Source organism: Magallana gigas, chromosome 5, assembly GCF_963853765.1.
Source record: "Magallana gigas chromosome 5, xbMagGiga1.1, whole genome shotgun sequence".
Taxonomy (NCBI): Eukaryota; Metazoa; Mollusca; class Bivalvia; order Ostreida; family Ostreidae; genus Magallana; species Magallana gigas.
The window spans coordinates 31,776,506-31,791,852 of record NC_088857.1 but is presented as its reverse complement, the minus strand read 5'-3'; the positions used below and the strand labels follow the sequence as shown (position 1 = coordinate 31,791,852).

The 15,347-nt window shown below is 31.3% G+C and overlaps 2 long non-coding RNA genes across 3 annotated transcripts; both read right to left on the bottom strand.

Annotated features, from left to right (window-relative positions):
* Positions 1-64: 64 nt before the first annotated feature.
* Positions 65-15,274, bottom strand: LOC105344623 (uncharacterized). 2 transcript variants are annotated; one of them, XR_010713948.1, is made up of 4 exons: positions 15,215-15,274; positions 8,135-8,189; positions 1,385-1,437; positions 65-180 (listed from the first exon to the last, which is right to left on the bottom strand). It is a non-coding gene; the product is annotated as an uncharacterized lncRNA (long non-coding RNA). The 2 variants fall into 2 exon arrangements; XR_010713947.1 differs by having other exon boundaries at positions 15,190-15,267.
* LOC136275411 (uncharacterized) lies at positions 1,657-5,611 on the bottom strand. The gene is made up of 2 exons (XR_010713949.1): positions 4,847-5,611; positions 1,657-1,863 (listed from the first exon to the last, which is right to left on the bottom strand). It is a non-coding gene; the product is annotated as an uncharacterized lncRNA (long non-coding RNA).
* Positions 15,275-15,347: the final 73 nt, after the last annotated feature.

Genomic DNA, 15,347 nt, shown 5'->3' with positions numbered 1-15,347 from the left:
AATTTTTTTCTATATTCAAAATTTAAGAAGGCAGTTAGTGAAAAAGAATTAAATGTAAACCCACCTTTGCTTCCGATTATATAATGGCTCCAGTTGATGCCAGATTACAGATCGTATCCCGGTATATGTTGAATTTGTGTATACAAACTTTAACAAGGCCACTGATGTACGGCTTCAAATCTGTAACAACAGTAGAAAAAACACTCACAGGCTTGATAAAACACAGCACCCACAGAAAAGTCCCAGTTTATACAAAATTATCCTCAATCAATAACAACGGCCGCTAAAAATAAACAGTACTGGAGGAGGAATCAAACAGTGTCAAGGTGAATCATTATTGGGTGACGGTGATTTTAAACTAGATTCCAAGATATAACATCCGCAGTATCTCTTGTATATACATGTCACTGATTTCAAAGCCGATTACCTGATATAAAAAACTTGGCCACATAAAAAGTGGTCGTAATTAACAGCATATATCTTTATCAATTTCTTGTGTTAAAACTTTGTCAGTACTTGTACTTGAGATTCCCAAATTAGCTGAACCAATTTCCATCCAGATTCCCAAATGAAAGACAATAAGACAATATAGCATGTCTACATGCAACAAGTCAATATATATACATTTACCATGGTTGTAAATTTGTCATTAGGGAACAGTAAATGTTAATGCATTAGGTACTTATCTCTCAGAGAGAGAGAGACAGAGAGAGAGAGAGAGAGAGAGAGAGAGGGGGAGGAGGGAGCCACAGAGAGAAAGGAGAGTGAGAGAGAGAGCGCAAATCATATGCATACTAGTAATCATTTATACAATGTACATGTCTTGTTATAACAGAGCTGCCACATACTGTAATAGAAAAATCTTCTTTCATCTGAATAATCTTCTATTTTACAAAATATGTAGGAAACATATAAATATCATGAATTAATTCTTACATACACAAAATATCAATGTACCTGTCAACTATCATTCGATATGGATCAGAACAGTTCCAAACAAACTAACACACACTGTACAAATATTTCACCAAGTAAATTAGAACAGGACTTCATCTACTGTGAAAGCTCAGGTTTTCTATAAGGCGGTGAAGGAGTTGGATACATATATGTACCAGGTACTAGGAATCTTAGGAAATAGGTCATTACTTGGTTTTTCCAAAAATAACAAACAATTACAAGTAATCTATTTCATCTGTGATCCCCTTAGGTCCTGTATAGTACCACAAGTAGGTGCGTAAGTACAAATTATTTTCCTGTTTGTTTTACTGGAAGTTTTTATGAAAAATTCTATTCCTGTTAAGTACTATTTCCAGGACTCTTGGTGAATTTTTTGGGATTTGAATTTAATTCGTTAAAAAAGAGCCAGTTGTAGTTGTATACTTACAGTTATTGAAATAATAGCCCAGTGTATTCAGATTTCAACACTATACCGTGTATCTGAAATGGAAAGAAAAATAACATGATATATTATGTAAAAATATTTTCAATCAAATATTCTTTACACAACATACATGTATAAGTCGGCCTACTATAAGCTCGATAATGCACAGAATATGAAGAAATTTGGTACTGAAATTTCAGTAATGCCTAAAAATACGTCTTCTCATTACTTTACATGATTGCTCTTTGGTTCATCCTGCAGCAAGCGCGACTAAATCCTTTAACCAGTGTGAACGATCCATAATTATATTGTATCATAAAACTCCTCTCCACTGCTAAAATGTGCCATCAACCAGTAAGGAGGAGGCGAGGTAATCTCCTAACAGTCACTCTCAATGCTTCAGAGCCTGTCAACCCCCAACAAAACCCTCATTCTTCTGAAGAGGCACTGACACGCACTGATCATCATACAGCTAGTCATTGCTTTGTTTAATTTAGAACGTTCAAGAATTAATCAGGTGTCTGCATGACAAGAGTATTTATTATTGACCACAATTTAGCTTTAAAAAAAGGGTATTAGGAAAGGTCTGCAAAACTTGTTGGTTTTTTTTTTTGGTAAGAAACAAATTGTATTTTACTAACTACATTATAACATGGATACACTGAAAAACCCTATTATGAATTCAATTTTAAAGCAAAGTCAGAATCAATTTTCCAGGCCCTAAAACATACATGTATCAAAAGCATGCAGGACACTTGTCTGTGCAACTGTTTGTCCAAGCCGACACTTCACTATATATCAATAAATTACCATAGATGGTTTTCAAACAGTCTACTAATGAATATGGTCATACTCATTAAATCTAACTGTATTGCCAGAACAATTAATCTGACCTCATGAAATACAGAATGATTTTAAGGTTATCCTGTGACCTTTACCTTTATCATGTCACAATTCCTTAATTTTGTATTGCTTAGATGTTGGGTGTTGATCAAACACCAATAGAAATTAAAAAGATTTAACTCTGTTTTTTTTCATATCTTATGAACATACCGAAACATGTTTGTATCTGAAAGTCTTTTAGATATGCAGTACATTTGTACTATTACCCAGTATAAAGAATTTAACCTTTCAGTAGAATTAAGGTGAAATTCTTTATAACTGAACTACATATTACTTCATCTCAAGTTATTTGACCAGCCACTTACGATCATGCACGCAATCCAAAACAAAAGGGAAACTACATGTACAATATTAAGGTTTCTAAATACACTGCAATTAACCTTATACAATTAAATCATGTAAGTCACTTTGCACTAACAAATTTTTAAGCCACTCAGTACAGTAAAACAATAACAACATTTCTTAGACAGGAAATAGAAGCATGCAGTCAATTCTATGACCACCTACTTGACAGCCTAAATTAACTCCCTACATTCGTTGTTTCTAGGAAATCAATGTACTTTGGAAAAATGTATTGTGCACTTCATTTAAACAATGAAGATTCACATACTCCATTGATTTTAGGATTCAGCATTTTGGTATTGACATTGTTGTGTCAGTAACAAAGAAACAATCTTAGCTCACAAATCTGTTAATCATTTAAGTACAATGTAGTAAGGCTTGTTGTTATCTCAAATTAAAGGCACATTTAATTAATTATTTCCTACAAGAGCAGTACTAGTGGTCCTCCAGGTATATCTGAATCCAGACAACAATTCAATAATTTCAAAGCTAAATTAACAACAACAAAAAACATGGAAAAAACCCCAATTTTACAGTCTCTGCCAGTTGATATTAGTTATATAGAAACATGCAGCTAGCATTTATATTCTCTTTGTGATCCACAGCTGTTTTTTCATTTAGAACCATTGATTTTGCTCCAATTTTTTTTTCCTATAATTGTCTCTTATCAAGACTCTATTGTCAAAATGATATAACAAGTTCATTTTTTGTGTGGAATTTCATCCATTTCTTTGAAGTTCTCTTATAAACCCGACTTAGTTGTAATTGACATTTGTTGCAAAGCGAGGATATATATACATATTACGTATCTAAATGAAAGGAATTTAAAATTTGTTTCATATTGCGTAATAAAACTATTTATCATTTATGTATTTCGACATTAAACTGTTCAAGGGATAAAATCTGCTTCCGACATAACATGACACCATTTTCCTATAGTGAAAAAATTGCCTAAATACCTTCGAACAACCAATTTATAGTCTTTATCTCTGGTGCTGGGATCTGAACTCCTTCAAATACTCACTTTTATGAATTTTGAGTATTTTAAGTGCCTCAGAAAAGAAGTGAATGCTCGATCTGTTGTTGAATTTTCTAGAGATAAACCCAGTTGTATATCTAACAAATGCCCCCTTATCAAAGCTACCCCTTCACCAAGGAATGCTGCAAGAGACTACTGAATGCAGTGATGCTGTATTAATTGTTCATTGATCCTTCTTTATAGTTCAGGCTCTAGCCAAAAGATTAAACTAAACATACTTAGTAGTTAAAGGAGAGATGGGGGGGGGGGGGGGGGGTAAGGAGAGGGAGACACAATGGAGCATCTTAGAGGTGGCATCTTAGGAACTTGTAACGCACTTAACAGTTTTTAAACTGCCACAGACAAATTCAAGTGCACAATCTTTACATACGTAAATTTAATACGCATTTTTGTTTTGCAACATGCAGTAGCTAATTATGGCAACCAACTCAAATACCAACAATATAAATTTAAAGTTTTGAAATTATCCAATGACATAAAGTTGATACATTGAGTACATACACATATAGGCCGGACACATTTTAACTATTTTGAATTTAATTCAATTCACCTGTTTGTCATTAGATTTTTTTAATAGTATTACGTACTTTATCAGAAAGATAACAAAACAAAATAAATGAATGTCGTCGTTGCAATAAATTTCAATCATTCTTTACAGTATGTGTCATCACAGGGTCGCTGCAAAAATTAATGATAGAGTCACAGATCGATTCGTAATACTCCTGTACATAAATGCCCAGCAGCCATGCATGCTTGCATAGATAGGCCCACAGGGGGAACAAGGATGATTATAATCCAGCAATGAGAGATGTACACAACTAATATTGCAATCCTAATAAACTGGTGTCAGTGCCCTAAGCCAGGTTAAATATCTACCATAAAAACCTTTAGAGATTATAGTCAGCAATTGTAAAATCATATTCCAAGTGCGCAGGCACTGGTTTATTGGGTATATATTATATATGTCCCACCTTTAATGTTCAAATTATTCGAACTTAGATACTGTACGCAATAAATAAAGGTACTTCTACATATTTATCACTCTTTGTATTTGATGAACACATTATCAATACATCTTCTCATTTCTCAGGATAAAGATTTTTTTTCCATCTGATTTGATCCCTATCTTAATTTCCCAATAACTCTTTTATAGCAAGGCTTTAATTATACAGGAATCCTACCTGATATCTCTTGACAAGTCCAGCTGCCGACTGCTGTCTTTCATACACATACACAGCTTTAAGCACAGTATATCGCTAGCTAGCTTTTCCTAGATCCCTTTTTGTAAACAATTATAGATTTGGATTGGGCTATATAGCCAATACAGAAGAAGGATGTCTTCTCATGACATTACACTGTTCACTCGAGTTCAGACATCCTGTACGTAAATTCAACACTACGTAATAAGTCTGTGTATCAAGAAAAGATTCATGACTTCACGTGGTGTATTCAGTACAACTTTATATCAAGAATGCTTAAGACTTATAATGTCATCCACTTATCTTGTCATGTTTTTTGGATGTCCTGAGGAAATTATGATGCAATGGGTATTTTTTTAGTTTTCAATAACATATATGACGTAAACCAGTTTTATTTTGAGTTTGAGGCGTGAAAAATGTCAAACGGACATTCATTGAATCTCCTTAAAGGCATTTTTTTAATGATTTAATATACGTATTTTTTAACATTTTGAAATATTTCCTAAAACCAAGTAAACCCAACTCCAAAGAACATTATTAAGGAAATGCCACAAAAACGTATTGTGAATCAATTTAATTTATGCTTAGTACTTCTAAGTTAGGAAAGTCCTGAGTGTCATTTCAAATACATGACCACAATGCTTATGTTAAAGTACATTTTACATTAACTCCTTACTTTATCTACCGGTAAGTACATTTCATATTTCCTGTCATTTGGTCAGCAGAAAAAAACCCCACATTTTAATTAATATAATGCTCATTTAATATTGAATTGCTTTAATACATCAACGGAGGTAGTGTTACACGTCGCGTGAAATATATTTTATCAAAACAACACCATCGCCATTGACATGCACTGTGTATTTGTTCATTTTAACAAGAGCCCATGGGTTAATGCACCATTCAACTGGCAACTAGCTAAGTAATGCAATCTACTCTAATAATTGTTTACATATACATTTTCAACAGTCTTTGTCTGTGATAACATTACAAATCAATTTTGAACCCTAAAACACAATAACTTCATAAAACATGAGTGACACAAATTGGGCGTGTCTTATAGCATAACCGAGAAACGGTATTGGCTGCGGTGATAATTTTGGTCAGAGAGTGGTTTTCGGGCTTTATTGGATTTGACCACACCCCGACAAAAATTGTCACCTCATAATACTCAAAAGAATGATTCCTTATTCCTTTAATAGTTCTGACACCTTTTGTAAAGTAGTACTGCATACAATACAACCAGTGAGTGTCACATCATGATAATCCTTTTAGTTTGTAATCAATTGATATGCAGTAATATGTGATTCAAACTTATTCCATTTCTAATTCAATATTACCTTTTACTGAAATTTCAGAATTTAAAATTGTTATATACATGTATATAATAATTATATAAATTTAATATCTGTATGGGGTCTCCTTGTGAATTATGAATTGATAATGTTGTTAACATTATAGATAGAAAAACATAATCAAAGGATATACAGTAGATACATGTATCGTAAGATACAATCATAATCACAATCGTAATCAAGAGAATTATCGATAAGAAAGATCGAGTGATACCAAAAAATTTATCAGTTTTATTTGTTATGTGAAGCTAATGTCACTAAAATGAGCTAATCAAGTCAAATGGTTTCAATTTAAGGTACGACTAACTAGACTCTGCTTGGTTAATTTCATAAGACAGTGTGACTGGTCTGCAGTGAAAGAGAAATCTACAGCTGTTCCTGTTTTCCACATTTGTCAGGAACTATATATAGAACCACAATGTATTTTCTGCACTTTTAATCAATGTGTGAACACAATCAATTGTCCTCTTCATACTGTATATATCAATAGGATGTGAATACTTTTGGTGAGAAGATCTGAAACAGTGTCCTAAAAATTGCACTATCACTGATTGGGATAAAGTGACAGAATCAAAGACAGTACAAATGACAATAAGACAAATCCAGATATGACAAACACTTTACACACTTATATACATGTCTGTGTATGTGTATAAAGCACTAAATAGAATCAAAAACACTAGGCATTTTTTAAAATGTCAGATTTTATGTATAGATACTCAGCCATTAAATTGAATATTTATGTAAAGCACTGAAAATGGTTAACGACACGAACATATTGAAATTATAAAATTTTGGGGACAACCAGTCCTCTGGGTATGTATATATATATATTGCCAATATTTGACCAATGCATATTTATACCTGTATTAAATCTATTTTTCTATAACTTCAGAGATTAAAATTACTTTTAAAAACACAATGACCTATGGAGGTCAATTAAAATATTTCAAAATACTTCTCATTACTGTAGCTCATTACCTTATTTTACGCGAGTACTTAATTCTGCAATTCACCCGTTTTAGATCAAATCGCAAGAACATAATATTGCAAATGCCAAATTTTTCTAATATGTTCATGTAGTTTACATCTGTTTGAAAACTAAAAGTGAGATTGAAAAATTCGCATGATTTACTTCTCGCGAGTTTATGCGGATATTAATTACTTGCGTTTAATAAGGAATCTACAATATGTATTTTTTTATTTGCAAGCTGATCTACTCATATCCTAACTAATCAAAAGTGACCATCAATTTACCAAATTTTTTCTTTGCCAACTCAATCTGCCAAAAGTGTTTGAGATACTGATATATCCCTTTCTTTAAGTGGGTATATAATCTAGATGTGGGATGGCTGCATGAAAGTCAGAACAGTTACGTCAAAACACTCACAACACACAATTCATATTTTCAGTCTTATATACCAACTTTTTAAATAGAACTTAGGATGCATAGAAAATATAAAAACTTAATTCAAGTGCCCTACTACTTTTAGACTAAGAAAACAGTTTATAACTTTCACTCAATCAAGCATATACTACATTTAAAAAAATAGATTGTGTCAGTAAGAGCAAGAACACTTGTGTGACACGTCTTTAAAAGAACATTAAATAAGAAGAACTGTATGTGAACAAAAAAAAACCCTATGTTTGTTAAAACAAAACTGATAAAAATGCTAATTTACACGTCAACCCCCATAAAAAGTTAAATCATATAGCTCTGAATCACAGTTCTGATATCTATTAAGTACTTTGTATTAACCTAAAAGCTGCTTGATAAACACAAATATTAATGTCTTTTTGAGATGTAAAACAAAATTAAAGAAACTTTAACAAGAAAAATCCTTATCACCTGTAGGTCGATCATCAGAAGAAAACAGGCCCTACAAAAATGATTCAATCCTCAAAAAAACTTTACCTGAAATACTGTGGCCAACAGATCTTTACCCCATGCAACTATGTTGTTCTTTCCACTGCAACAAAAAAAGCACTTGTACAAAAAGGTGCACAATTTGAAGTTTAGAAAAATCAATGTTTTCACGACCAGTAAATCCACTGTGTGTTAAACACGTTCACGTCACAATGATTCACTTTTTAAACCGAAATACAAATTCCGTCCACTTAATCTGTGGATTATAGAACTGCATTCAATTTTCAGCAATGCCAACCCACTAAACAGCCAGATTATATTGCTAAGTGTATTAATATATGACCTAGCTACAACTGGGGCTTTGTTTAAACCGCAGTTATTTGAGAGTCAGTTTCAGGATAGGACAGAAAGTGATGGTCAAATATACGGCAGCTAGGCTCGATATAAATAGATTCTCAATATTTCTGCTGAGTTAGGAATGCAAATAAAACTGGCATCAAGTATTGATTAATACTCAGTTAATTCCACAATAAAGGCTCAATTCCAGACAGTTCTGATAGACTTTACATTCACAGCTGGAAAGCTCGAAGATTGACAACTCATTTAATGAAGGTGTAAAGCAATAAAATAATAACAAATATATGCTTAGTTACCGTCATTGAAATTGTAAATGTATTTTGATATCATTTATCTTCACTAAGGTTTAGGCCGGTTTAAAAATAAAATAAAATAAATTTCATTTCAAGAAATAGTTTTGTATGAAAATAAACTAGCTTACTGTATTCTATAAACTGAGAAAAAAAAATCAATATGTCAGAAAACGATTCAATCATTATTTCTTTTCAAATAATTTCACATTAAACCAATTGCAACTATAATTGAAATTATTTAATTTACTAGGAAGACTTTAATTAACTTCTGCAGTTACGGCAATTAAATTTTCAGACTGTATGAAGTTGATTTTTTACGTACATGATGCTTGATGAGAAACGCCAATAGAAATGCCAAGTAATGAAGATAAACAATCTTTCTCTTAACTTCCTGCACATAATTACAACACGAGTATAATCAATCATTATGGAATACTTAAGATAAATCGTTGTTGCTCGACAATGCAGTGCACAATGCACGTACCCCACTGCCGTGTCTTTTCAATTATTTATATCTCTACCAAGCTTTATTAACTTGGATTATACCTTACAGCTCATTCTTACCAAAACTACATTTTATTATGTCCAATTAATTACTGTATCACCATCAGCTTTAAATTGAAAATATTTTACAGATATATATTAGCTGGGCAGTACAAAATTTCCTGTCACATACCAAAGTATACCAACAATTTAACACTATGAAAAAATAAAACTGATGTTGAACATGCATGCATGTACTCAGCCCACTAAATATCAAAGTGCTGTTTATATTGATCTTCCTACATGTTTTGACTGCTTTATATGCCTGAAGTTTATTATAAAATAAGTCTTCAAACAATCATACAGGTATAAATGATCTTTTACAATTTAAGGACAATATTATATACTGCAATTATAAAGAACTAAGAAAAATAAATGGTCTTTTACAATTTAAAGACAATATTATAGATATGATACTGCAATTATAAAGAACTAAGAAAGATAACTTTTATAAAATCACATCCTAATACATGTATTACTGAGTAAGAATGTTTCAAATAAAAATAGTAAGAATCAATTTTCGATATTTATTTTTTTTTAATGTGTCAATGCATATACCTATGTACAAATCTCAGTGCAAATTAATTACTGTACTTAAAAATTATTTCATGTGTAACCATCAGAACAAGTCCCCTTATTTGAGCTGTATATCATTTGGTGAAAGTTCCATAGAGATTTGAAGAGGCACTACTCAGAGTGATTGTAATAAGGACTGTAATCTTGATATATTTTATGTCACTTTCATATAAAATATATAAAGCTGAAAGGCTAAACAACGGTTCCAAAATTTACGTTTAACTGCATGAGAACAGAGACCATGCCCTTATTGGTATCTATAACGATACATTGTGTAGTACATGTATTTAAAAGCATCTGTAATGTCAATAGATAATATTAACTGACAATTAACAGGTCATGAGGTGATATGTACATTTATAGATCAAATGTAGCAAATAATTGTGCCAATTCTATTTACCTTCAGTTTTCTTCAGATTGCAATAATCATTTAGGCATCATGATGAAATAAAGTTTGTGTGCAGTTCAGACCAAATTTAAAGGAAAAATGTTAACTACCATAATATGAGCTAAACTTGAAAATTACACAGTAATGTACTTATGTTCCATTTAGCTTGTGTGCATGTGTTTGAAATAACATGTAATAACTGTATCGGGCACTCTCAATTTATTTTTACAATGTATTGCTAGGATTAAACTATAAAATATTAAGCAAAATTTGGCAAAAATTTAGGGCAAGTTTACAATAAGATGAACTAACTGCCTGCATAATTCTTAATAATGCTAGTTCATAGGGGGCCACAACAACTACATGTATAAGGCTCATTCTTACAACCCTTTAAAGGTAAATTAAAACAAACCCTCCACCAGGCTTGGGGTAATGCTAAATGTAATGGTAATGCATTGCAATGCATTACATGTTTTCAAAGTAATGCTAGTAATGTGTAATGCCTCAAAATTAGCATTACAAGTAATGCTAATGTAATGCATTACTTTCGAAAATCTAGTGTAATGCTGGCATTACATGGCATTACTTTGCATTACTATGCATATTTATGCATGTTCACTTTAAAAAATGTGATGAATAAATGAATAGTTGAAATTGAATTTGATTAAATTTATTTTTAAAGAAGAAAGAAATAATTCTAATTGAGAAAAAAATGTTTTAATTTTACATGTTTTATTATAAAAAAGGTTTTTTAAAATTCATTTTTGAATTGTTTATATTACTAAAGATAACAGCACAATTTCATAACATTTTTAAGAGTGTTGTTATTAAGAGTTTTTAAACAATTTACTCTAATTAGTTTGCACTTCAATAAGAAATGTGTCAACAACACACTATGCCCCCAGGATAATCTAAGTATCAAAACAATCTATTGTTATAAGAATTACTAAACACCCCAATCCCCTTCCCTTCGCTATGTCACAATAGAATAGGAGACAGACATGCACCTTTAAAAGCAAAATGAATGCACTGTCCATCCATGATGAAAATCAATATCACTTCCAATATTATAACCCATTTGAAAATAATCTTACTTATTTTCTCTCTGTCTCTCTCTTGTATATTAATTACACTGTACATTAGTTTGGACTGATAAAAAATACAAGATTTATGTATTTAATCTATTATTGCACTTAATATATCCTAAGATAAAGATTGTCAAACAGTATTTTCCAGTCCAAGCTTTGACTGCTCCTGCAAAACATTTATTTAGTATAGCCCGGAAGATGGATGCATTTAAAAGATGAACCCTTTGAAACTTCGATCATAAAGTGCAACAGCAATCTTTTGTCTTAAAGTAAAAAAAAATACGATTAAAATATATTAAGAAATATAACTGGGGAAAATCATCTGTTTATAAATAAATAAAATTAAGTGTCCAAAATTATAAAGTTTTGTGTAATCTGGGGATATATCTATATTTAGCTTTTAAAAACCGTAACATTATTTCATAAATTGTTTTTTGTTACGCATGTTATCCTGTGTCTCTATTTCATATCTGATATTGTATCATGCCAAATGTCTATAAATATCATTTTACTTATGTAATATGTTGTTTATATAATCACATGATTATATATTGAGCAAATAAAGAATGACTCTTGTTTATTCATTGAATTTGAACCTGATACTGAGCTTTAATCTGTAGATATGTTAAAGAGTGTTGTATATTTGAAACATTTGCAAAAACTCTTTATTAGCTTTACTCTAAAATAAAAAAGTAATGGTAATGGTAATGCATTACTTTACTCATGTAATGGTAATGTAATGCATTACTTCAAGAAAATCAAGTAATGGTAATGGTAATTTAATGCCCAAATTCATGAAGTAATGGTAATGTAATGCATTACTTTACAATGTAATTCGCCCCAAGCCTGCCCTCCACCAACTGAGCTAAATGAAGGGTTATCCACTCTCTAAAAACAACAAGGGAAAAAAAATCTTTAAAAATTCAAATGCTAGCACAAAAGTTCAGCATATTCAGGATAAAATTAGAAAACAACCAGACTTTAGAAGTAGAAATATTAGTTGAGGGTTTAATTTTATTGTTTTCGTTGGCAGTATAAATCAACAAAATTCAATTTTTAACCCAAGTATTAATAAATACAACACATTTTAGGGATTACGATATGACAAAAATTAAATGCCAACGAAAATGTTTTGGTTTAAAAACTACAAAATTTTAACCCAACGAAAAAATCTCCTTCTACAGTACCGGTCCGGTACATGTAAAATTTTGATGTAAGGAGAAGAAATTCAAAATGTTTGCAGTAATTAGTATCAGCTAGTATTTAAGCTGATGTTCTTAATTTTAGGCATATTAGGATGTTTTCAAGGTTTGCACCATTGCCAGCTGAGAGCGTGATCGCCTTGTCAACAATAAAAAGAAGTATTGACTTCAAATGTGATACACAACCAAGTTACAATTCATTCCAATTTCCATGTCCTAGCACAAAAATAAATTGATGTGTAATCATCGTTAATCATTGTTGAATCATTAAAAAAACATTAAATTATTTAAATTCATCGACATCATCATTGGAAAGAAACTAAATTGACCAACTTTGACAGCAAATAAAAAAAAAATACCCAAAGAAGGTATATTTTTCCAAAACACATTACGTTGAAACACGTCTTATAAATCATTTAAAAGTACTTTCAGACCCACACATAATCGAAATTGCATGTTGTATAACCTTAAGAGCCCTGGTTTATGGATGCAGTTTCAAAGCTATGTTGAATAACATTTTACACTAAATTGTTTCTAGACAGCTCTAAAATGAAATAAATCTCATATTGGACAATCTATTTTGGGTTTTTGATCTTTTTTTTATGTAATTGAGAGGTTGAGATTTAAAACGTGTACGGATACCCGTAAGTGTATTAAAACTACACCTACATGTTTTTGTAATTTATCAGTTGAGATTTCTTAACTTAATTGTAGGATATAAACATGAACGTAAATCGACGCAGTTTTGTGACATGAATTTATTTAGTTAATTCCAAATAAATGGTAAATTTCTTATCAATTTTCATGCAAATGAAGTTTAAAAATCTATATAATATGTATCACAAGAATACATTCACTCATCAATAAGGTATTATTTGTTGTAAAAAGCTACATGTTTGTACTTACGTCAGAGACATAAATAACTCCGCCATTAGCGTGTTTTGTTGTTGAAAAATGGTACAGGACCAACCTTACTTTGAGAACTACATTTTAGTGAACTAAGATAATGATCTTAAACCAAAAGTATATTGTTTTAATGAAAAGTGTGCATAGGTTTTAGACATTTTTGAAACAAAAAATTGAAAAATAAGATCAATGTATAGAAAATATATTGGCCAGGTATAAAACATTGGCGAAGTCTCGGATGACAGGTAGCCAATTGCCTCCTAAAACTCCTCTTTTAATATTGTTTATATGACAAAAACTCATGAAAATAAAATATTTTTCATGTTTTGGTAATAGGTTTTAACTGTTTATATTTCGATAAAATTGTTTATTAGAAAGATATACTGATTTAAACTGGGAACACTTTACAATAGGGACCGCGGGATTTCGCGAGATTTCGATCAGCTGCCAATCTCTGTTATTTATGTCTCTGCTTACGTGTAGACGACACTCTACAAGTTTAGAGAACGTGTAGAAACCATGTCGTCACAAAAACTGATGACATAATACGAGAAGAATTTAGGTGGTTTCCCCTTTTTCATGTACACGTACCCCGTTTGAAATCTCAATCTCTCTAATAGAGCATAAATTCAAATGTTTTATGAAATAGCATCCATATTGAACACTACGCACCAACTTCCCGACTTGTTTAACGAGGCCGAGTACAGAACGAGTATGCACGCTTTCGCGCAGCGTTTCATTTGTATTGTGACGTCATCTTTTTGCTTAGTTGACGCCATGGCGTTATAGTTTCAACTGCAGATATTCAGCGAAAATTGTAGAAAATGTCTCGTTTGATGCGTAAAAATAATGTTATATTGTGGAATAAACATAAATATCTCGAAGTATAAGCTATATTAGGGCTCGGGTCGAAAACATGAAGAGGGTTCAGCAAGCCTAGCCCTCTGTCACGTTTTCTTAACCCGCCTAAATATAGCTTAATTCATATATTTCAAGACAGTAACCATGTATTTTATATTAATGACCCTTAATATGTGATGTTATATATTTTTTTATTACTTAAATATGTCTGAATGTTTTAATAATACTAAGAAGATCACCTTTTCCGCCTTTCTCAAATAAAAAATAGCCATTATCTGACGAATCTGGGAAATTGGGCATACAAAAATCAACTTTGATAAGACCCCTGGAACAAACCAGGAGGTAAAAGTTTTTTTTTATTTGACAATTTGATGCCTTTTAGCAATAACTTTAATATGTAGAACAGAAAAAGAAATCCCTAGGGCAGAAGTTTTGAAAAAATGTAAAAATTATGCAAAATTGATACATTTCAAGCAAAATCCCATAGGGTCCTATGTTAAAGACGAACAAACTTTGAGATGACCCCCTAAACAAACGGTGTGGTAAATGTCTTATTTTTTAATCTTAAAATAATAATTATATCAGTAGAAATTCATGTAAAACGTTTCATCCAAAAATCTAGGGCAGAACAAATTAGACCCGGCCTCGTTAAATGATACATAAGTATGTGTACAGATTATACAATGCTTGAATTCAATCAATGGTGGTTGGTTTTCAACTGTTGAACTTTAAAAATTATAGTAAATCAACACTGTCTCAGTTTTGTCATCTCTCTTTAAAATATTTCATCCTCTTATGTGGTTTATTCTCTTGTGTTCAGAATCAAGACAAAAACTAAATCAGTTGTAAACCATCTTACTATACAAAAAGCCGTTCAAACAATACTTACATTTGTGTTTACCTTTACAACTTACACTCAGTTACAGCACAGCACTGGACATGAAATATTTCGAAGGAAAAGCAAACGTTACAACTAATTTTAAAATCAAATGTGTAATATAGTTTTTCTCCGGATTAATAAAATTGCGTAAAAAATCGCCAATAATA